The 26,122-nt window shown below is 39.1% G+C and overlaps 1 protein-coding gene and 1 pseudogene across 1 annotated transcript in view; one reads left to right on the forward strand and one right to left on the reverse strand.

The window, feature by feature from the left end:
• LOC127442362 (histone H2A-like) overlaps positions 1 to 26,122 on the forward strand; it is a 129,727-nt gene that overhangs the window by 102,194 nt on the left and 1,411 nt on the right. The window lies entirely within an intron of this gene.
• Positions 1 to 26,122, reverse strand: part of LOC127441958 (E3 ubiquitin/ISG15 ligase TRIM25-like) — a 111,969-nt pseudogene that overhangs the window by 76,041 nt on the left and 9,806 nt on the right.

Raw genomic sequence — 26,122 nt, forward strand, 5'->3', positions numbered from 1 at the left:
GGTCACGTAGGCTGCTTCTATAGTGTTTACATGACCTAAAAACGTACCTTGATTGTGAATGGTTTTTGCCAGCTTAATAAGAACACCACTTCATATGTCCTGAGAGAAAGTACAATTATCTCTATGTTTTGAGTTCCAGTAAGATAAGACCAGTCTCCAACAGAAGCTTTGTAGTATAAGACCTTGAATAGGAGAATCTGTGTGTGTGTTTCTCCAAATATATTTCTGTTTCAGGAATTCAGTGAAGTGAGAATAGCAGACAACTTGACCTCAGAGACCTACTATTGTCCATAAAGGGAAGACTGTCTGTGGCCTATGACCTGACTCGGACCATTGGAGCCTATATATGGAACTAAAGTGTCATGCCAATAATCAATGAGATAAACGATGTACACGATGACCATGTTCAGAAATGTCCTATAGTTATGCTTGTAACCAATCAGAATACTAGAAGCTATTGCATTAACGTCAACTTGATGCTGTATCTGACTACCCAGCTAACAGGGAATGTTCCCACAAATTTTTACTAACGTTCTGTAAAGGTTATGTAAATGATAGGATAAAACGTTCTTGAAATAATGTTCATAGAACGTTCTTATGACTTTATAAGTGTTTGATAAACGTTCACATAATGTTCTAGAAAACATTCTTAGAACAATGTTCTTGGAATGTTCTTTTGATGTTATTAATAACTGGCGAATGTTCTCATAATGTTGGGAGAAAACATTCTTAGAACAATGTTCTTGGAACGTCCTTTTGATGTTATTAACAACTGGTGAAAGTTCTCATAATGTTGGGAGAAAACGTTCTTAGAACAATGTTCTTGAAACGTTCTTATAATGTTATTAACAACTGAAGATTGTTCTTATAAGGTTGGGAGAAAACGCTCTTAGAACAATGTTCTCGGAACATCCTTTTGATGTTATTAACAACTGAATAATGTTCACATAATGTTGGGAGAAAACGTTTTAGAACAATGTTCTTTGAATGTACTGTTGATGTTATTAACAACTGAATAATGTTCTCATAATATTGGGAGAAAACATTCTTAGAACAATGTTCTTAGAACGTGCTTATAATGTTATTAACAACTGAGGAATGTTCTCATAATGTTGAGAGAAATCGTTCTTAGAACAATGTTCTTAGAACGTCCTTATAATGTTATTAACAACTGAATAATATTCTCATAATATTGGGAGAAAACATTCTTAGAACAATGTTCTTAGAACGTGCTTATAATGTTATTAACAACTGAAGAACGTTCTCATAATGTTGGGAGAAAACGTTCTTAGAACAACACATTTTTGAACAACATTCTTGAAACATCCTTTTGATGTTATTAACAACAAAAGAATAGGGAAAAACGTACATTAAACAGAATTCGTGGAACATCCTCAAGATGTTACTAATTACTGATAAACATTCTCATAATGTTAAGAGAACATTCTTAGAATCTTTTATCCAAAGTGACTTACAAATGAGGAACATCACAAGCAATCTGAATGAATGAATGAATGAACATTCATTCATTCAACATCACAAGCAATTTGTCATAAGAGCTAACAATATTCGTAGGACACATTGCCAAGCAGGGTGTAAGAGATTAGTACAGTGAAAGCTAGAGTAGAAGTGAAATGTGCAAAATGGAAAGAGAGGTTTTTTACTAATAGGACTTATAGTAAGTGCCTTTGATTATGGTTGTTGGTTAGTCAATTGAATGAAGAAGAGTCTTGAGCTGTTTCTTGAAAGTTGTAATGTAGATCGGGTGGAGGTTGGCAGCTTGTTCCACCAAAGAGGGTGACGGTTTTGATAAGTGATTTTGTGCCTCATTGTGAAGGAACAACCAGGTGATGTTTGTTCATTGACTGTATCTGGCGTGAGAGAACATACACTTGTATATTGAGGTAGGGAGGTGCAGTGCTGAAGGCCAAAGTCAAAGCCTTGAATTTGATGTGAACGGCTAAGGTAGCCAGTGGACTCAGACTAAGAGAGGTTTGACGTGTGCCCTCTTTGGCTGATTGAAGACTAGATGTGCTGCCGTGTTCTGGATAATCTGCAGAGGCTTAGTCACGCTGCCTGTAAAGCTTGAACCCAGAGCTGCGCAGCGTACTCAAGACAGGATGATGATGTTAAAAATAATTGTGAGTGTTTACATAGTTTCGGGGAAACCTTTGAACAATATTATGATCCGATCTTCCCATCACTACTTTGTACAAACACTCTGACATGGTTTCACGTGATCTGACATTGAGGTGATATCTTAAACATGTTAACTTTTTTCCAGGGACATTCTCTGCTTAAAACATTTTTGCTAGAAATTGTGTTATTATGTTTATGTTGAAAATGTATAACATTTTTGTTGAGCAATGGTACCCACCCACACACATACCTTTTAATTGACAATTCACATCATTCACATAATAAACAATAAACAGTGTGAATACAAATTAAATGTAAAAAATGTAAAGGATTGATTTTGTCAGAAAAATCTAATTCATTGAAATAAGACAATATTTATATTGATCAATCCATCTATCTAGCAAATATTTAAATTGTGGTTTCTTAATATATATATATATTTTAATTAATTAATTAATTTATTTATTTTTGTTGTTGTTGCCCTTCTATTTAATTCCTGGTTATGCTCAACCGGAGGCAGAGGATTTGTCGCTTTTTATCGTGACTTAACTATACTTAAACTATAATTTCTGAAGCATTGAAAAAAAATTAAAAAATAGAAAAGAGGCAAAAAGAGTCATTTTATGACAGTTTGCGAATGCCATTTAAATGAATGGGGAGAGTCTTAAACTGACACCTGTCTAAAATCATCCGTGACTTCTCTTATAAAACAGCAGTTATATCTTAGTAAACTCCACAAATAGTTTACTTCAAAAGGATTGTTTAATGTAAATATATTAAAGATTATCGGAAAGGCGGTCAGTTCATTAAGTGACGAGCTGTTTCCTCACAAAAGCAGTTTATTCAGCATACTGAAGCATGTCATCCGTACACATCCATTCCAAAAGAACAGCTCACTAATCTTAACTACTTCAGTCAGAAGCGGGCTGCTTTAAATGCTTTTTGAGCGCGCAATTACGGCTCGCGCTTGCACAGTCGTTCAGTCTGATCACCGCTTCAAACATTTCATCAACAGGTAAGTGTATAAGAGCGGCTAATTTTCTATATAATCATTATGAACTGTTTGTTTTGTTGATTACCAAGTTTACGTCTGTTTTACCTTAATGTGTATTTAATGTTTGAAAGTATATTTTACATGTTTTTAGCAGGATATTCTATTGTAAATCTAGCACACATACTTTGAATAGGTAAATTTGATGTGAAGTGCACTAAATATAACAAAGATATAAAAAGAAACATGATAGTTTTAGTTGGGGAATGACTCAAATGATACAAAAGAAATAAATTCATGTTGCAATGAGCCATAGACAGTAAGCATTTATTTATTTATTTATTTATTTTTAGCTATTGTGAATTCCTGAAGCTTATAGTATCAGATTAGGCCACTTGAATAATACAATTACGTTTTTTCAAATGGATTGCCTATGCTCATAATGTTTTTGACTGTTTATTAAAAGGATTTTTAACTTTTAAACTAGTCCATTACAACATTTCTGTTTAAACAGCACTTAAGTTAGTCATTGGCACATCCCTATTGCTGAAATGAGCTACATTAACTTTTGTCAGTTTATTTTTCTGCGGCTAAACCTGCTTTACCATAAAACAGGGAAATCAATAAAAAAATCTGTTTCAAACTGTCCTATGGACTTATGAGCTGCAAATTTAAATGTTTTATAATTTAATGAAATTTAGATGAGTCATTGTGAATGAAGATTTACAGTTTTATATAAGAATAAAACTGTAAGTTATTTAAATTTACTAGTAGATGATATGTCTGTCAAAAAAAACTGGACATTTTAACGTTTTAGTAACATTTTTAAACAACGTTTGGAAAACGTTTTTAGAACCTAAAATTGTTACCTGGGTATAAGTATTGATGTTTTTGGATCTGTTTTTGGACACTCCCCATAGCATCAGCTTAGTGATGCAATGTCAAGTGTACTGAATCGTAAGGGAACCTTTGTGCATGATCCACACATTGCAATTACATATATGTAAAAAGAATGAATGTATACAATGTACAATACATAATAAAATATACAATGCTTAATATATATATATATATATATATATATATATATATATACGATATACACAAAGTACAAACAATATACAGGGTTTAAAGAGCCCATATTATGCTCATTTACGGGTTCATGATTTTATTTTGTTGGTTTACTAGAATAGGTTTACTTGCTTTAATGTTCAAAAAACACATTATTTTTCTCATACTGTACATTGCTGCAACACCTCTTTTTAGTCTGAAATGCTCTTTTGAAGCGCCTGTCTTTTTAAAGCCCCCCTTTCCAAAAAGCCCAGTCTGCTCTGATTGGTCAGCTGGCCCAGTCTGTTGTGATTGGTTAACCGCTTAGAGCGTGTGTCGGAAATGTAATGGCCCTTACCAAAACTGAGTTTCAGCTCCCGGGCATTATGCAGATGTGTTACATAGTGATGTAGCTATGTCATGGAAGAAATGGCTGGACTGCAAACCAGGAATTTCAGGCAGTTCAGGAGCAGTGTTTTCTGTGGGAGAGGGTAACTCTCTTTGGCGTGGACTTTGTGCTTTGTAACTTTGCAGACCTTTTACATGCACAAACAGCTATATTACACACTAAACGAAAGGTAAAATCACAAAATGCATAATATGGCTTCTTTATATGTGCTTATTACATGGCTCTCTGGAATACTCAATCCTGATTGGTCAATGGTGCCATCCAGTGGTCAGATATTGTTCTGTAACAACTGCACATCCAGGGATTAAGACATATCACACCACTCATCTGGGTTCTGTGAGCCATTTCTCCTGTTTCTTGGATCACTGTGCGATATCTACAAGTGAGCTAATAAAATAATTTCAACTTAAATCAACATTTCGTTTCCATTTATTTATTTGGCAAGTAGTCTTGTAATAGGCTGAATGTTGAGGAGTCAGATGGTCATTTTTTCAAAGTAAATGCAAACAGTACTCCGATGCACACCAGAGGTGGATTTCAGCTGTTCAGCAATTTCTTTCTTGTCACATTATTAAATAATTTCAATGCAAATCAATATTTTATATCCATTTATTCATTTATTTGGTTAGTGGCCATGTAATAAGCAGGTTACTGTACAGTCAATCTGTTGTTATTGCAAACTAAACCCCTTTAGGCTAGTGTCACCCCGCTTTGCGTCAGGGTCCTGATCACCCTGTCTGGGGTTTATTGTGCGATAACAACCGGTTGACTGTACATTATCCATTACATGTACATCAGCCAGTTTAGACATATTCCACTGTGCAAGATACACAACAAGTCACTGATAGTTCTAATGTCGAGGAAAACCACAAATAAGTAAGTTAGTAATGGAATTATAATTTCCAGATGACAGTTTTTGAGGTTATTTTGTCTGGAATTAACAGATCAGTTTAGATTAGATTAGAATTACTTAATTAGTAAATAATGTGGAAATATTATTTATATTTATTTATTTATTAACACTCACAACCCTATTGTGAAAACTTGTAAAATAAAAATCTGAGTTAAATGTTTCAATTTGCACTCACAAACAATAATCAAAAACCTGTGTTCTGAATTCAAAGTTATACACAAATAATCACAAATGTGTTAATGACATTCAAATATGCACAACGACAGACATAAACTTGCCTTACATATTTAATTTTGTACTTTTGTAATTCAGTTTTGCCATACAACCATAAGTCGACTCACATAACTTCACAAATCTGGTGCTCAGATCTTCGCAACCTTTGCTGTACACTTGTTGCCAATCTCACTTGTGCACCCATTAGGTTGAGGTGAATCGAGCCCAATCACAACAGCTGAGGTTCAAACAAATACGGATGAGCATAGAAATACATCTCCTCTTTGACTTCAAACTCTTCAATATAGCACTGAATATCTCTGTGTTGGTCCGGTAAAAAAAAAAAAAAAAAAAAAAAATGGTTTCTTGCTTTTATCAACTAAACCTTATGCCTTCAGAACACGGCATTAGTATCATGGAATGATTTATTAGACTTCTGAAGGCTAAAAGTAGCTCCTAATGTTGAAATTTAGGAGCAACTCTTAAAAATTAGGGGTGTGTCACTTCTAATTTTAGGATTCATATAATTTTATCCGAGAGTAAAACATGAAGCATTTTAATGCTTAAAGTAGATCCTGGGGACTTCTAAATCCCTAAGAGTGAATCACAAACTACCCAACACATGGCCACTGCCGTCAGTCCACATTAAAATCAGTGTATTAGAATATCATTATGACATTGGCATTTTAAAAAGTTACCAAAATTGCAATTAAGTCAACATATTTTAATAATATTATAATATTATTAATATTACCAGGGTTTGAAATTAACTTTTTGGCAACCACCCACTGTGGCTAGAAGTTTCTACGGTCACTAGCTACTCAACATTTTCACTAGCCAAAATTCCTGATTCGCAAAAAGTGATAAAGGTAACTGGAGACTGTAACTACATGCATTTATTTGGACATTATTTGAACGAGAATGATATTAGTTTAGCAAGACACAGGACTAATGATTTAAGTCACCTTTATAATATCTGTGTCATGGACAGTTAGAACAGGAGGAAAATCTGTCAATAATTTCTCCATAATTCATGGAAGTTTAATCAATTCATTCTAAATTGTTGTAACAAATCCCTTGGTTCCAGGGAATGAGGAAGCGGAAGAGGGTGTTCTGCGTTCAAAATAATCATCTTTATTTGACCAACACTCTCAAAATCGCACACACACACACACACAAACACAGCTTGAAGCTCGGCTCTCTCTCGTCTGCCGCCTTTCTCCTCCCCTTTTATCTCCGACTCACAGCTCACTGGGAATACAAATCAGGTGTTAGCACAGGTGTGAATCCTTATCCACTCAGCTTTCCCTGACCTCATTCTCCGACTGCTACCGACTAACCCCCCCCCCCCCCCACCCTCTCATTCTGAGAGATAAAATTGACCACAGCCATCTGTGGCCCCTGCCTGTGTACCACCTTGAATTTAAAGAGCTGAAGTGCCAGATACCAATGAGTGATCCGCGTGTTAGTATTCGTCATGTGGTGGAGCCATTGGAGCGGGGTGTGATCCAAACAGAGGGTGATGGCCCTTCCAAGCAAGTAGTACAAGAGGGTGAGGACAGCCAGTTTGATGGCAGGCACTCTTTCACTATCATGCTGTACTTCGTCTCACGCATTGTGAGTTTCCAACTAATGTACAGCATGGGGCATTCCTCCCCCTCTACAATCTGGGATAATACAGCCCACAATCCCCTGTCCAACATGTCCGTCTGTAAAAAATAGGGAGAGAGAAGTCGGGGAATGCAAGAATGGTCCACCACAGAGTGCAGCTTTCACTTGCGTAAATGCCTGTTGGCACGGCTCCGTCCACTGGACTGGGTCTGGTATTCCCTTTTTAGTGAGATCAGTCATTGGGCTGGTGACATCCAAATAGATAGGTACAAACCTACGATAATAGCCAGCCAGCCCCAGGAAACGTCTCACCTCCTTTTTGGTCTTAGGTCTCATACAAGCCGCAATAGCTTCTGTCTTATCAATTTAGGGATGCACTTGTCCATGACCCAAGTGGAAACCCAGATACTGTTGTCAGGATGTTGGCCTTGGCCATGTAAGGCTGGTCTACAACCAAAAGGCGCCATTTCCGGTAAAAGTCAATGAACTCTGCGAGATTCAACATCATAGAACGATAAAATGAATAACAGAATCAATTTGTAAAGGGTAAATTAACAATAATTGCTTTACTTCAGCGCTCAGAAAAGACAGAACAATGCAGAGACCTTCAAAGGGCAATTTATTGAATTTCCACTCTGGAACGGATAGAAAATTATCACTTTTTACAGTGGTGACCATCCTCCGTGATCTCCAGCGAGCGAACGATGTCTTTTCAGCGTGACATTCAGTTCTATTCCACACAGGACAAGAGGTTTGAGCTTCTACTTCTCTGTCTTCAGCTGCTGTGGTAAGTCCATTCTTTTTGCCTTTTAGAAGTGTTGAGGGAAAGCGCAGACGCACCCCATATAGACACATTTTGTAGAACGGGTCAGAATACCCACTGTTAGACCGGAGACCGAAAAATCCGGTGGGGCTAAAGAAATTAGACAAAACCACATGTGTATCAGGGAAGTGGTAGTGGCAGGATAAGAGAAACGAAATCTCTTGCTCTGCAAATTAATGATCACTTTGTTCGCCCAAGCGACGAGAGATCAAACTTAAACTGGAAATGTTAAAAACCAAAATGTTATTCTGGTATTCAAGGGAGGATTGCAATTGGAACTTTAATTTTAAAATCAATGAACATCGTCGCTATTGTTTATTTAATTTGCTGCAACGAACTCGCAACATTTCAAAAGAATGAGCGGGTAGCAACTGTAAATAACTCAAACGTAGCGATTGAGATATAAACATTGCAAGTCGATGTGTTTGCATATGAAAAGCAAGGCTGGGAAAAACAGAGTGATGTGATAAAAAAAATAAATAGTAACAAAAGAAATGTCACTAATTTATAAATCAGTAAAGAGTACTATAACAACCTATTTTTACATTTGCAACTATGCTAAACACTGTTATCATAGAACACACGTGATGATAGTTGTTTGTGATACTGCATGTACACATAAGCTAATGCAGTTTATTTCTGAAAACACTTGACTATTTCTGCTGTAAGTGTTACAAGAAACACTTAGGTTAGAGGTTGTAAATGCTTCGGGCATTCTAGACTTTTCCTCTTGTGTAAAGTTGAAATAACTATAATCACGTTTCTCTTGAAATTGTTCATCGGTTTCAAGCTGAATGTATGACTATGTCGGATATGTTTGTCTCTGATATGGCACACTGTGCTATTTACCATATAGCTACAGTTAAACCATATGGAGTACAAAATTCCATGTGACTACCAGTAGTTTTACATAATTACCAAACTCTCAGTAATTTTACACAATTATCAAACTCTCAGTAGTTTTACACAGTTAGGATTAACCTTCAGTAACTTTAAAAAGACTGAAGAACTTCATTAAGCCTTTAAAATTCAAGAATACTCTTTGTGCCTTGCATCACCTCTTACTTTGCCCAGCCCCCTCTTCATATTCAAATAGATTCGCATGAGAATACACCTAGTGACATCTTAACTCAAGAAAATGAAAAAATTGCATATTATATTGTAATCGCAAAAGCTCTGCAGCTTGAGCAGAAATTTGACCCATGTAAATATGTGCCTGCAGTCATTGGGTGTTTACAGCAGCATGCCCAAAGGCATTCAGCCTGACCTGTGCATACAATGCACATGATCCTGCATCTGATACAGGGCCAAATCAAAAGGCATGTATTCTCAAAAGAGCAGCGAGATGACAAATATCTCTTTCTAGAAAAGCTCCAGAGACCAGTAGTAAAATTATTTTAATTTATACTATTTTTAATATAACATAATTGTATTATAATCACATTATAATATGCATTATATTATAATGGCCAAGCATGGCCATGTATATTTGTAATGACACTGCCAACCGAACAACCTTACAGGCCTTAAAGAATCCTTACAGTTGGATTTCATTGGTCAACTCCCCAGTGCCAAAGGGGGATATCGTTATTGCTTAGTGATCACTGATAAATTCTCAAAGTGGGTGGAAGCAATTACCACCCGCAATAACACTGCAAACACCGTGGCATGGGTGATGGCCAACTAAATCATCCTGCTTTGGGGTGCACCTGTCCAAATCGAGTCTGATCAGGGAACCCATTTCACTGGGCAAATTATGAAAAACATGTGTAAAATGCTAAATATCAGGTAGAAATTTCACAACCCTGACAGACACAGAGATCATAGATGATCAAACGTGTGAATATCACCCTTAAAAAATGTTAAGCAGACAACACATCACCAAAAAGCGGTGAACTGATTCTTTGACCACAGAGCTGTGTTGAGAACAATAATAATAATAACAAATAAATAAATAAAGCTATGGGCATCAGCTCATTTGAGCTAATGTAAGGAAGGGAATTGCTCACAACAGCAGACTCTGCAGGCTCAACTGCAAGAACAGCTTAAGGTGCTACACTCTTCAAACTGCACTAAAATATCAGCAGTAATTCAGATCTCACCAAAGATGCTCAGTCTAATTTGATCTCTGAAACTAAATTTGCATTAGACAATGTAATGGTACATGTTTTTGTAAAGCAAAATGCATCTTCCCCCTGATGGCACAAGCCATACAGTATGAGACTAAAGCTGTCTGTAACAGTTTGGCTGTGACCATCAGAGGAAAATAAAGAAAGTACCACATGTCTAAATGCAAATTAATTAAAGGTTCAACATTAACTGTTTTCTCTCTGTGGTTGTTCCCATTTCAGGTTGCAGTCTCATGAGGGACAGATGCCAAAAGGTGTCTGGACCCACCTGCATCAAGCTGGGTCAACGGGTATTGCTCACACACACATTAGGATGCGGCAGATAGGTATGGAAATATATAAAGGGGCCATACACCTCTAAAATTCTTATTACACCCAAAGAAATAGTTACATGGTCTCCCGGAGTAGCACCGGAACAAAATTGCACACCACAAATCTGTTGTAAATTAGATTCCACCCATCCTGCATACATAAAACATATCAACACACACCCCACTACGGCCATCCCAGCACAATATCACTGCCTGGTATCAATTAAAATTATGTCCAGGAGCTAAAGAAGGTGGGATGCGCACTTTAAATGAGAAAAACAATGATGGCATAGACCCTAAAATCTGCTATTTTGTTAACAATTTGGAACCTGCCACATATAGGTGCACCCACACAGAAACACTAAACACTACACACATAAGTTACACAGAATATAAATTCAGTGTAACATTATACAAACCCTATGACAATGGACCAAAAACCTTAATCTGGACTAGCCGAAAGGAAGGAATTTATTTTGAAGGAAAATGTAAAGTTAGTGAGAGCAATTTCACTAGCCCACAAAACTGTTCATGGACTGCCAATCACTGTTTTAATTTAATCACCTGTGAGTATAGTAAACCAAAGCAATGCCCAAAGCTATACCCAATTCCTCCTGGTGGACTTATCAAAGGGAACATTAATAAGACATTGTTTCATGATGTAAATTTGGTGACAACATATCCAATATTCTATCTGCCTATACAAAACATTGTAATGATTATGATGACAAAACATATTCATGGCTACAGTCACGAATCGATGATTTCATTTCTGATTACAAAGACAGACTTGCTGACAAAATACCATACACCCGTTCCAAACGAGATCTGCTTGGAAATATTACAGGCCTCTTCGGTTCAGTCAATTCTATAGTCAACACCTTCAAAATAACTAAACAATCGCAGGCGCTTCTGTTGGTCAGCCACGCATTGCTCAGTCAGACCCGTACCATCGAACGTGACTTAGCCTGCAGATCATATGCACACGATTTATTTACTGCTGCTAGACAAGAAATTTTAGACCTCCGTCTCCACAAGACACCTAGACATGTTCTAAATGATCTAATAGAAATCTTAGATTTGAACAGATGGCATGCTTCAGACAAAATGAAAAATATCAATTATTCTGAGTTATTCACCATTATGATGTATACTGGAAATGAATGCATTGGTTGTCTTGGGTTTTTTGCCACCCTTAATCTATCCAGACCAAGTATTTCCAAATTCCACTACCACATGCTCTATTGGTGTAGTAGTGAATGAACAGATCATCAAATGGGACCACCTTACTGGGTACATGACCTTGAGGGGTACTGAGACCTTATTTACCAGTCGCACTTGCTGTCATGAAACTCTCCCAATGACAATAAACTCATAAATGTTCAGTCCCTGCATGGTCATTCTGATACCATTCAGGTACCTCATACACAATGGTGTGTAGTCAGTGAAATGAATTCCTTCACCTACGAGGGATTGTCCTGCTCTGCCAATCACTCTTTTTGTTTAGAAGTAAACATTCTGGGGAGAGTACCACTGGACGCAGAGGCTTCGCCATGGTGGGATGACACCTTCTATGAGCAAAGCACCCAAGCTGTGGTCGACACAATGGAACTGGCACAAAGAATCATCCAACAAACTGAGTACCACCTTGCTCAAGCACAGGTGGAGGCTAACCTAGCCCAAAAGACTACAAAAATCCTGTCCAGCTCATCCACCCGCTCTGCACAATACGCCTACACCTGGTGGGACTGGATAATCCATGGATGCACGGTGGGCTGTGCTCTAATCTTCACTTTTACACTGGCCCAGTGCTGTTACTTCCGGTACCTCATCCAATCCATGAGAAGGTCAACTGAAGTTGCTCTGGCTCTTAGCACATTACAACTGCACACACTTCAGCGACTGAGATAAAAAAAAAAAGACACAATGACCCCACAGGGACTCTTCTGGAATTGTCCCCGGGGGCCAAGCGGAGGAAACTGTAAGGCTGGTACCGGAATGTCTACAACCAAAAGGCGCCATTTCTGGTAAAAGTCAATGAACTCTGCGAGAATCAACATCATAGAACTCTCTCACAAAAGCTGAAATCTACACCTGAATATCACCACAGTGTGATAAATTGCAAATCACCTTGCTGCCACACCCCCCCCCCCCTTCTCTCTCCCCCTTCTCCCCTTCAACAGCTCTGGACCAACACAAATACATAAGATTTATATTAAAACAAAGAAAGCAACTGTATGTGTTTGATATCATTTAAGAGGTCTCTGTGTGACTGGTATAGTGGTCTCATTCCCATGTTGATAAAACTAATGGTAACAAAGTTTAAGGTCTTTGCCAAATACTGCATAATTCTGGGGGTCTGTCCCCCTCCTTGACCTACAATTGAAATTATCTCCTATATGTTAACAAGGTTAAACCCCAGGAAGTCAAGAACCCATTCACCCCCAAATTCTTATTGTTCAAAGGATAATACCATTTGGTACACAATGTTTATTCTGTCTAGATATTTAAGGAAAGTTGGCAGGAAGCTCTGGGGATCTGTAAGCAGATCTCCCATGCTGTACTGCTGCATGTAGTTTTGTCAGGTATGTTTCTTTGACTTGTCTTTTATTTTTAGTAATGCTTGTTTATTCTGATCATGTGAAATTGGCTTTGATTTGAATTTCTGCAACAATGTTTTATATCCTACCTGACAAATAAATTGTTATTATTTGATTTATTCTGAATTCATCCGAAATCATTTATATCATTACTGGAGCTTTAATATAGGAGGAAGCCATTTAAAGACTCTCAGTTTGAATTTAAACCACTCAGGACAACCAGGTAGGACAACCACCTAGGACAACCAGGTAGGATTTGAATTTCATTAGACCAGGGTATACCATACTGGAGCTTTAATATAGGAGAAACCACTCAGGACAACCAGTTAGGACAACCACCTAGGACAACCGGGTAGGAGAAAGCCATTTAAAGACTCTCAGTCACTGCTCACCGCCATCTTAGCAAGTTGTATGTACGTGATTAAGCGGCAATATCGTCTGGTTAGGAGACAAGCCAAACCAGACGATATTAGTTAACCCTACAACTGCTGACTAAGAACAGAACTGGCTATCCATTTTCGGGAGGTTTACGTAATTTAATAATGGCCGGTGTAAGTCTCCAAAGATCGAAAGGACAATGGATGGAAGAGGATTTAGAGTAATCAATAACCTAAAAATGTTAAATTAAAAGAATGACCAGAAATTAATTAGAGCTTAAATATAAATTAGAGGTCAACTTAAAATTGGAGTCAGATTAATATAAAATTGGAGTCAGATAAAATGAATAACAGAATCAATTTGTAAAGTGTAAATTAACAATAATTGCTTTACTTAAGCGCTCAGAAAAGACAGAACAATGCAGAGACCTTCAAAGGGCAATTTATTGAAGTTCCACTCCGGAACGGATAGAAAATTATCACTTTTTACAGCCATTAGTGTTTTCTGTCTGTCTGTGTCTCCCCCTGTGTGTTTGTGATGTTGGGCGCTTCGTTCAGGAGTGGGCTTGGGTATTAGCAATAATTAATAATGATCAAAGATAATCAACATTAGCTTATTAATCCTTCAAATCAACAATCACCAAACAAAACTATCAATTATCAAAATCAACAGAATATTAATTATTATCAAAGACAGCTATATTCAAATCAATAGAACATTGATTAGAATCAACATTATCTTATTAATCCTTCAAATCAACAATTATCAAAGATAATTATTAATTATTCAAATCAATAGAACACTGATTAAAATCAACATTATTTTATCAATCTTTCAAATCAACAATCATCAAAGATAACTATAAATTATCAAAATCATTAGAATATTAATAAGGATTAATATTGCCGGGGCACCACCCTGGAATCAGGGACTAATAACCAGACAGTATAACAGTTGCAATGTGGGATTGTTCTCTTAAGAAAGTTGACATCCAGAGAACACCGACATTCAAAAGGAAAACAATGAAGGCTTGCATCCAAGCACTGATATCCCCTGCAAGTCCTTGACACAGGTGCATGCAGAACAATACAAAAACACTTTTTAAAGTATAACAAAGTTTATTGATGCAGTAATATTAATTAATAATCAATACAATGCAGTCAATAAACTGCCAAATTCCAACTACAAACTAAACAGTAACATGATTAGATATGGTAACAGATAAGCCTATAACACATGAGGTGTGTGTGTGAATGGGTGTATGTGTGTGTGTGTGTGTGTGTGTGTAAGGAGAGGAGTGCAGAAAATGGTGGACGTGGCTCTCGTGGAGAGTCATGTGAGGTTTGCGGCCAGAGAATGTGCCCACGAATGTGGGTGGAAAGACTGGTTAATGGCGTCTGCCCATTTAACGCATGGCTCCGCTGGTACGATAACTTAGGGACAAAGCTGGGCTCTATCACCAAGTTATCTGTTTGCCAAATTTGTGTGCGGGTATGTTTGTGAGGGGTTGTGTGCAGTTAGTACGAGAGAGAGAGAACAGGGTAACGGCACTGAAGCTGGTTTTAGTGATCATGGGAGAGAAGGCAACCGTTAGTTTTATCACTCAGAGATGTGGTGAATGGCTCGTAATCCGGCCGCCGCGGTCATTGGTTCTTTAATGTATAAACTCATTGTGCCGGTCTCACCCACAATGGCGGAAATGCACAAACAGCCCAATGTGGTTGGACCACAACACAGCAAATCTCCTTCATTGTAACAGTAAATTACATTAATACCTTGAGGATTATTAGCAGCAATGAACGGACTCGGCAGTCCATAAACTATACAAGCAATAACCTTGATACACAAGAATAACACACTATAATAATCTATCTCTGCCCAGACGTAAACCTCTTACTTTAGTCGCATGAGGATGAGGGTAGGTGTGTTCATCTGTTGTTTGACTCTGATTCGGCTCCTCGAAGCTCGGGTGAGGATGGGAGGCCATTTCCTCACTCTGTCAGAGGGCGTTATGGCTGCTGATTCTCGGCGGGTTGGCAGAGATATCAGCGAAGTCGACTCAGTTGAAGAAGGAAGAGAAATCTTCATTCTTCACTTCTGCAGGCAAAAGGGTGCACTGCGGATTGCTTGGCAGTCTCCTTCGGATCCGTTAACGTGCTCGGTGGAACACGGAGAAATCTCAGCTTGTTCAGCAAGATGGAGATTGTATGGCCAAAGTTCAGGTATATACGTTCCTTCCTACTGAGAGCAGCAGGGCTGCAACAAGATGCGGCACATACTGTCTCTGGAAGCAAAGCATAGAAGGAATTTCCGGGTTTTATACTCTCGATGACATCATGGTTGAGGGATGTGTTCTGTCATACGTTTCATCCAATACAATTTGAGAGTTCGATCCTACAGAATTTCACACATAGGTGTAAAGTGAGCAAGGCTTGATGGGATCTGTAGTCTGTTTTGGACTCCCTTTGTTTGATTTTGCCGCAATTTTGTGTTATCAGGCTTTGAGTGTTCCTACAGGCTTCATGAATGTGTGTAGGCCTACCTTTGTCTCTTATCTGAGTACATGAGGCCCAACAGTGAGTTGGTCCGTTCCGGTGGCATGGCAGCTCATCCCTGCTGATTACATCAAACCTGCCTCTCATCATCTCATCACCGGTCTGCTGTACTAAAACCCTGGGTTCTCAGTCATTCTTTGCCAGATTGTTCTGTCTACTTCAGTGGTACTAATGCTGATTAGATTCTAGTTCTCTGCAAATACTTCTCTATATTTGTTCTTGTACTTATTTGTGTTCTCTTGTGCTCCAGGTCCACTCTACAACCAGCCAACCTGTGCTCTACCACTTACCTCTTCAGTTGTCCTCAGATCCACTCCCCATCAAGCCTGTCACGCCACGCCATACCATCCAGCCTGCCGCTCCAATTCATCAAAAACTCCTGCTTGCCCAGCACTCAGACTCAACCATCTCATCATTTCCAGTCTGTAATAATAAACTATTTCTTTGAACTTCATCTCTCCCCGAGTCTGTTCAGATTTTGGGTTCAAACTATCATTTGGCATAACAACCATTGAAGGGGTGGATTTTTGAATATCCTTTTATTTTAATTAATAATTAATAAATGATATGTTATCTTTTATCATACTCATTTATTCTTATTATATTATTAAATGTTCTATTTTTCTTTTACTATAAAGTGCAAGTAACATGTATGTACTCTGTATGGAAGCCCAGGAGTGCCATTTAAAAAAGAATGAAGGAATAAATTATCAATCCATTAATTTGAAAATAAAAATGTAGACACATTTAAATGTTTATTTAATTCATGTTTTAACATTTACTCATTTAGCAAAAAAACAGCACATTATTAAGTCATTTTTAAATTCACCTTTTAAATTGCATTCTAAAAAGCATTTGGCAGTTGCTTTTCTTCATCCATTTGCCAATTGCTTTTTTTATTGTTTGACTTTTACTTTTCTTTTACCATTTGTCAATCCATACCTGCTGAAGCCCAGGAATGCTAATTTAAAAAAAAACAAAACATTTTTTTTTAAATAAATAAATAAATGAAAGAATAAATCAATCTATTAATTTGAAAATAAAAACTTGAATAAAAAGACACATTTAAATGTGTTTATTTAGTTCATGTTTTAAAATGTAATTTTAGTTAACAATAAAATTGTGCATTAATAAATCATATTTATTTCATCTTTAAAATGTCATTAAATGCAGCAATAAATGAGTACATTATTGAGTCTTTTAAATGCACTCTTTAATGCACTTTAAAAGCACCTTTTAAATTGCATTTTAAAAAGGTATTTATAAATTAATTTTCTGAATTCATTTGCCAATTGCTTTTCATCAAAAGCCATTTGCCAATGGCTTTTATTTTCCATTTCTTTCTCCAATTGAGAATCGAGTTAAATAAATGCCATTGGACTGTTGACTCATGGGAGCAACCAATGAACTTTTGACTCAGTTATAAGACACACTCTCTCTCCCATGTGCCACTCAAAGAGGATGAAAGACGGCCTGTCATTGGATGATGGAACGAGCAGTTCATGTGATATTACTGGATTTGCGAATCCCGCGTACAAGAAACGGATGCAAAGCATATCAGAAGTTAACGGTGGCTCGTTCGCTGTTGCTGAATGCTGCTCTACCTGAGCTTGCACAGTGATGTGTTCAGGATGGGAGCTGGAAATAGTGATGCTGTCAACAGATCCAGCCTCCTGACCCGTGGCCTGAACTGAAACACACGCAGCAACCGCCATTTGCCTCACCATACTTAGCCAATACTGCCAGATCCTGTACTAAAGCACATCCGTGAAGTTGGCACTCCATATAATTACATCTTTACCAAACTATACTATTCCAAAATGAACATTTGTGCTGGTTCTGTGTTTCAGATATTAGACATATATATATATATATATATATATATATATATATATTTTTTTTTTTTTTTTTTTTTTTTTGACTGTGTGACATTACTTTCCACCCCATGAGGTCCAAATCGCTCCAAACCGGTGTTGTTAATTTGTGCTCGGTTTGTGCTGATTTGTGCTGTTAAAAGAAACACTGTAACTATTTCCCTACCTTAGATATAGCAAAAAACTTTTTGGGAGCAGTGACATCACTCCAAATCACTCCAAACCAGTGTCATTCGTTTGTGCTCGATTTGTGCTGTTAAAGGAAACATCATAATGTTTTCCTGTCTTAGTATTAAACAATATACTGTACATTCTGTGCACTGTGAGATCATCTAACACAACCACTGGGACACAATGAAATTGTGCTAAACTGTTTCTTTTTATAAAGCTTAATATAGTGTTATCTTTCATTTACTCAGAATAGCATTCTGAGAAGCTATTCTTCTCATTACAATCAGCAGTTACAGAAATACTCAAACCAGCCCATCTGGCACCAGCAATCATCCATGCGATTTATCTAATCAGCCAATCGTGTGGCAGCAGTGCAGTGCACAAAATCATGCAGATATTGGTCAGGAGCTTCAGTTAATGTTCACATCAACCATCAGAATGGGGAAAAATGTGATCTCATTGATTTGGATCGTGGCATGATTGTTGGTGCCAGATGGGCTGGTTTGAGTATTTCTGTAACTGTTGATCTCCTTGGATTTCCACACAGTCTCTAGAGCTTACTCACAATGAATAAATAAATAAATAAATAAAAAAATAAAAAATACTGTGAGCAGCAGTTCTGTGGACGGAAATGGCTTGTTGATGAGAGAGATCAACAGAGAATGGCCAAACTGGTTCAGGCTGACAGAAAGGCTACAGTACCTCAGATAACCCCTCTGTACAATTGTAGTGAGCAGAATATCATCTCTGAATGCACGTCAGACTACATCGGGTTCCACTTCTGTCAGCCAAGAACTCAAGAACTGAAAGCTGAGGCTGCAGTGGGCACAGTCTCACCAAAACTGGACAGTTAAAGACTGGAAAAACATAGCCTGGTCTGATGAATCTCGATTTCTGCTAATGTACACATATGGTTGGTCAACTGCTTTTTTTTTTTTTTTTTTTTTTTTTTTTGCATTGCTTTCAAATACGCACAGAATCATAGACTAGAATTATAGATACAGTCCAGTCCAGTTTGACTTGCACAAGCCAACCACAATAGTACAAAAGTGACAAGCTGATTTGAAAACACATGAGAATAGAAAAGAGAGAAAAGTAAACATCGAAAAACAAATCAGTAAAAATGTCTGGGGTTTGGTGGTTAAAGGTGCCTTTTTTGTGTCTATGAATCTCTGAAGAGCTCGCAGAGTATTTAAAAAAAGTATTTGTGCACAATATTTCTAAAGAGAAACATTAAATTTTTTTCATTATTTCACAGCAAAATAGAATAATGAGCGGGAGAACTAAACAAAGGAAACTGAATCTCGTGGGGGATAATAATTTTCAAACAGGAGGCAACAGGTGGGACTATCATCTTGAAGCCTTTTATTGGCTCTCTTGCTGACCCGTCATGCTTGTAGCTGCCTAATGAGATAATTTAATTGCCTTGGCCAATGAAGACATGCAATCAGAGGTGCACATCGTCTCCTTGGAAAATTAGCATAGAGGAGGAAATAAGTTTGTCTGAGCATTGCTTGAGTTTCATTGTTTTGTATTGGGGGTAATTCACCATAGATCAGGGGTTGGGAACATATGGCTTGCGAGCCACAAGTGGCTCTTAGTTAAAAATCAAGTGGCTCGCCAGGTGTCTCACTATTCACCAACACATGATCGTTTAAAACTTTCTAGAGATAATTTTCTTGCAGAAAGTGTGGGTGTGATTGCAAAGTACTGTTTTAATTTCCTTTCTCCTGAATTTGTCATACAGCCTACTCTTGGTGAACAAGGTTTGAAATTAACACCTGCCAAATGCGGATTTTCCATGCGTAGTGTGTAACGTCCATCAGAGGGTTCAAAACCTGCCCAGATGAATCAGGAAAAACAGTAATGGCAAGAAGGAAAACCCGAAGCAAATGAATTGGTAGTCCCACAAGTCTTTATAGATGGTTTGCACAAGCACACTCTTCACATACATGTAAAAGAGCGAGTATAAACAGGAAAAAGGAAACACTCTGATAAACGCTACAAATCAAAGTGGAAGTGAGCACATTAGCATACGGTAACAGCAGTCAGCGGTAGAGCAGCCATCTCTCCCTTCACTCAAGCATTCTTCTCTCCCTCTCTCGCTACACGTGAGTGCGTGCTCACATAAGAACAGCGTGCATACATACAATAACGTACACCATAGAAGAAGTCATCTTAAAGGCACATCAACATTCATGTCATGAACAATATTTAACATTAGGTGGCCGTTACAGATCCCCCTCTGGAAGGTAAAGGCTGCCCTCAGCCGTGCACAACTGAGTACAACATCACTTTGAACAACCTCATACATGAAAAGTTGTCAAAATAACAGAACCATACAGGAATATGTATTATTAAGGCATACACTGGCATACATGACAGTACAGATGGACCAAAATACATAGTCTGCAGCGGTATATTTTAAACAAATGAAAACAGGATGTAACCAACTATAAACGTAATATGGGACATTCCTTTTTACATTCTTTTCTCTCTTTTTTTTTTACAACATTGGAACAAACAACATGTCAACAGACTGATTGTTTATGCAAATTCTCTTTTTTTTTCTTTTTGTTGTTGTTGTTGTTGTTTTTTTAAGTGTTAAACCTTCTCCCCATCACAGTGTCAAACAAAGAATACAAACTCACATTCACATAATTAACACACTATTTAAGGTCTAGTCTGTCTGTGTGGTACACATTCACCTATTAGTTGACCAGTCTGAGGTGATTCTTGGTGCATGTCGAGGTCTTAAGTCATAGTGGTGTCTGTCGAGATCATGATCATTAATAGTCAATTTGTCGTTCCGAGTCTCAGAATCAACTTGTAAGTCATGCAAACAATTAACACTGTGTATACTTCCTGACAGGTCATGGACACTGGTTGTCGCAGGGCAACTATAGTCATCCTCGATTAGCAAGTCTGTTAGGTCCACGGCGATAGCACCACTACTTGATTCCTCAGGCACTTCGTCAAACAAAGAACTGTCAGCTGATGCTTTTACAACGGAACCCTCTATGGGCACAGTTTCTGTTTCAACAAGTGTATCCCAGGTACGGAAAGGCAGCAGATTTACAACATTAAATGCACCTGCTTCTGCCCCCGTACTCACGTCTATGAGTCTGTAGTTCACTTCTGACAGCTTTTGTGTAATTCGTTAAGGGCCCTTTTATACAGGTACTAGCTTAGCCGTGAAGTTTGCCAGTGCATCCGAACGAGGATGAGTGTTTACTCTGACCAATTAGTCCACGGAGTAAGATACAGGCTGATGTCTCTGGTCGTAGTACTTTTTTCTTTTGGCATGGCTTTCATCTAAAATGGATCTAGCATGATCATGCGCTTCTCTGATTGATGACTCCAAACTTTCCGGATACGGGATACCAGGCTCATCCGTACCATCACAGTTTGGCTGAGTGATAATGTCGAGAGGAGTATTCAATTCTCATCCGTACATGGATGGGCTATGGCCAGTGCTTTCGTGTGGTGCGGTTCTCAAGGCAAAGCAAATTTGGGGCAGGTAACGATCCAAAGCAGTGTGCTTGTTACCAACGTAAGCACGGATGGCAGTATTCAGCGAACGATTCACCCTCTCCGTTGCATTTGTTTGGGGGTGATAAGCAGTCGTGAGTCTGTGTTCTGACCCCAGGGTGGTGAGTACATGCCTGAAGAGTTCACTCACAAACGGTGACCCTCTGTCCGAGATCAGGTAAGTAGGCGCACCATGTCGCATGAAGACTTCGCTAAGCAACTTGCTGGCGGCAACCTGGGCAGTTGCTTCTCTCACTGCACTAACCTCCACCCTATTTGAAAAATAGTCCACGAAGACTAAGATGTACGTGTTCCCACAGGGTGTGCGCAGTAAAGGCCCCACAAAGCCCAGTTTCATAAGTTTCACTCTTGCTATCGTTTTTGTCATCCCCATGTGTCCAGCCATCAGTTGATTGTGGTAATATTCCATCAAACTCCTTTTAATAGCCGTAGGTGTGTACAGTTTAAGGCACTTCATAGGGTGAAGATTACAAGACACTTTGTCATCCACAAAGTACAGGAGTCCATCCTGGATCTCGTACTGAGACAACTCCTCAGCGTTACTCTCATCCTGTCCCTCCAACATCCGCAGAAGTTTCCCCATAAATGGGTCGTTGAGCTGCAGCTGCCTAAGGTGCTCTCAATCCGAAAAAATTAGAGGGGGTAAAGTACTCAAGTCAAGGACCCCAAATATGGCATAATCAGGGAGAATTCCCAAGGGTACACCACAGGAAGGAACAGGGTTACGAGAAAGAGTGTCGGGCACTTTATTACTTGTCCCTTGCTTATGGACAATGTTAAAGTCAAAGTCCTGCAATCGGAGAGACCACCTAGCCAGCCAGCCAGAGAGGTTTGTGCGAGACATTAGCCATCTCAAACTGCTGTGGTCCGAAAAGATTGTCACATGAAGACCCTCGATATACGGCCTGAAGTGTTCAAGTGCCCAGATGATGGCCAAGCACTCTTTTTCTGGAGTAGTATATGGTCTTTCGGACTTATGCAGAGCATGACTCACATAGGCCACCACAACATCACTGCCATTGTTGTCCCTTTGCATGAGCGCGGCGCCAAGTCCACTGTCGCACGCATCCGTATGGATAAAGAAAGGAAGAGAAAAGTCTGGGAATCTCAAAACAGACGCAGAAGTCAGCTTTTCTTTGAAAAAAAAACATGGCTGTCTGACATTCATTTGACCACACGAAGGGAACATCCATCCTGGTCAACGCAAAGAGTGGCTCAGTATGGCTTGCATAATCATGGATAAAGTGTCAATAATAGCTGGTCATTCCTAGAAACTCTCTGACTTGTTTCACATTAGTTGGGGTTTTGAAATCCGTCACTGCCCTCACTTTGTCCTCATTTGGCAGGATACCTTTTGGGGTGACGCTATAACCCAGAAAGGAGAGTTCGCTCCTACAGAACTGGCACTTCGCAAGCTTAATAGACAGTCCTGCAGATTCCAGCCAGGTAAGAACATCTTTCAGGTCAATAAGGTGCTGCTCAAAAGTAGGTGATGCCACCACAATATCGTCTAAGTAGACAGCACATGATTTATAGATAAGGCCAGCTAGGACTGTGTTCATAAGCCTCTGGAATGTGGCAGGTGCACTGCACAATCCAAAAGGTAAGACCCGAAACTGGAATAACCCACAATGGGAAATGAAAGCAGTCTTCGGCTTTGAGTTTTCTGTGACCGCCACCTGCCAGTAGCCTCTGGCCAAGTCAATGGTGGAAATGAAAATCCCTCTAGCCAGGAAGTCGAGAGATTCATCAATCCTCGGGAGTGGATACGAGTCATTGACCATGAGCTTATTGAGTGCACGATAATCAACACAGAATCTTGGCTCTCCTGATTGTTTTGGGACAATTACGACTGGGGCAGCCCAATGACTAGAAATGGGTTCAATTATTCCTTCCTTCAACATGTCCCTGATTTCAGACTCAATGAGTTCCTTTTTAGCAGGATAAGTGAGGTAAGGGGCAAGGTGAACCAGTTTTGCATCACCTGTAACAATCTCATGCTCCACTAGAGAGGTGCGTCCCAAATGTCCATCAAACAAACCACTGAAGGTCTCAAGAAATTCAGTCAATTAGTTTTTCTGCTCATTATTTAGGCATGCTTCTTCAACTTTCTCAGACAGGGCAGAAGAACTGACCTGCACGCACAATAAATCAGTACTAGGTATCATCAAGTCATCGCCCGCAAACTCCACAAGGGGTACTTGCTCATCACAGAGCTACACCGTTCTGGACAGAACATGGATAGTAACTGAAGATCTCAACATAAAGTCCATTCCCAATATAACAGGAGAAGAAAGAGTATGGACAACAGCAAAGCGGTGATAGAAACGCTTGCCCATGAAACCCAAAGACTACCAAATGACAACCAGCGGACAACAGGGTTCTCCATCCACAAGCTGAATAGGAGGTGTGGACCATGGTTTCATTTTTATGTCCCCCCCAGCAATAGTCTGGATAACCACTGATTGCACCGCAGAAAGAGAAGCGCCAGTGTCAAGAATGGCATCAAAATCTTGACCATAGAGTTTAACCTTCACTCTGAATGGGGTATTCCAAAAAGACTTGGAAGTAATATCTTCCACATGACACAGTATAGGTTGATCACTCAAGGAAGCATCAAGTAAGCGAGGCACATTCATCTTCTGGAGGGAGGATTGCCCTGTCTGAATGTCCTCCCTCCCCTGAAGTTTCCCCTCTGGGAAAAGTCTGAGACCACTTTTCCTTCCCTAATGGCCTGGTCAGAGCTATCCATCCTCCCTACATCCGGCACTCTATTGAAAGTATCTTTTGGGAGTTTTGGAGGATCTGTAAGGGACAAATGCAGCTTTGCTCCTGGACTACAGTTCAGGCAAGTACAAGTGGTGATACCTGGCAAGGAGCATTTAAAACAGTGAACATCCCTTGAGGGCATACTGCTAGTCTGTGTCTGAGGCGAACACCCAACACTTGGCCCAAGGACTGCATGAAGCTCGTGAGCCTGTTAAAAGAAGGCCATGACTGACGGTATGGGTGTGCCATAAAGAGCGACCCTATATTTCTCAAGCACATACTTCCGTATCAAGTCTATTTGCTCTTGTTGGGGTGGAGGTGTCTTCAGCTTACGAAACTCACCCAACATGTGAGTGACAAAAGTCGGCAGCGGCTCATTAAGCATCTGCATGCGGTCCAAAATGCCCCTCAGAATACATTCTTGATTGTCTGAAGGCAGAAAGACCATCCTAAAAAACTCACAGAACTGATTCCAAGTGGTCAGATGTGTACTAAGTACAGTAAACCATTTTCTCGGCTCTTTTGACAGAAATCGTGGGAGCTCTAGGAGAATTTGGGCATCTGTGAGATCCAGGGAGGTTCTGTATACATTAAGTGACTAAAGCCATTCCTCAGGATTCAGGGAACCATCTGCAGCAAATACGGGTGGCTCGAGCCGTGATTGGTGAAGCATAGAGGTAAGTGCATTTGTCGTGGTAGTCATATCCACAGCGAGTGGCTGAGCAAATGTGGGTGCATTACTATAAGCTACATTGACTGGCACTGACCTTGAGGCCGTCGATGGAGCCTGCGCCAAGCTGTAAGGCGTTGAGCTGGCCAAGGGAGCTGGTTGGCGGGGTAATAGGTACAGTACACTTCTGATTCGCCAAGCGGTCCATCATGTCCTTTTTGTAGGTCAATCGAGTCACAAAGGCACCGCTGCAGCACTGCAACCTCTGCTTGTAACAGCTTGACTTGAACCTGCATGTCCCCAACAGTATGTTGTGACTCCCCCTGTTGTGGAAAAGAGTCTGCGACTGTGGGCCAGTCAGTTAGGTAAGACTGCAAGTCAGGGTGAGTAGCCATTATGTAGAAAAACAGTCACTATTAATCAATGCAAACAATACATTGAAAAACAGAAAATTTCAGAAAATAGTGGAGTCAAAAGCAGTACTAACTCAGTAAAATGTTACTTTTGCACACCCAGGGGAAAGAAACAGTAGTATTTCTTTAAAATGTTCTCAGATAATTAACATGCACCTTGATTTTCCCCTTTAACAGCAACGTAAAATATATTTTCCAACAGTATAACACAGCAATGTGACCCACATCAAAAAAGTATGACAAAAAATGGCAAAATACTAATGATTTGCACACTAGACACAATAAAAACATACTCAACCCAGTGTCCTCGCAAGTAGCGAGCTATTCCACACGTGCTGACTTGAAATGAGTAGACGCACACACCACAAAAACGAGAGAAAAAAAAAATGTGTCCCACTCGTGGATTTCTTCTCACTTTCTCCAGTGGCACACATCACATAAATGTCCAATTAACGCAAAAGATAAGTTTTTTTTTTCGTTATGTCCTGATGCATTACAATATAGTTCAGTTCAATTAGTGATCCACAAGGAAAAACATCGAATATTACGTC

This window comes from Myxocyprinus asiaticus, chromosome 1, assembly GCF_019703515.2.
Source record: "Myxocyprinus asiaticus isolate MX2 ecotype Aquarium Trade chromosome 1, UBuf_Myxa_2, whole genome shotgun sequence".
Lineage (NCBI taxonomy): Eukaryota > Metazoa > Chordata > Actinopteri > Cypriniformes > Catostomidae > Myxocyprinus > Myxocyprinus asiaticus.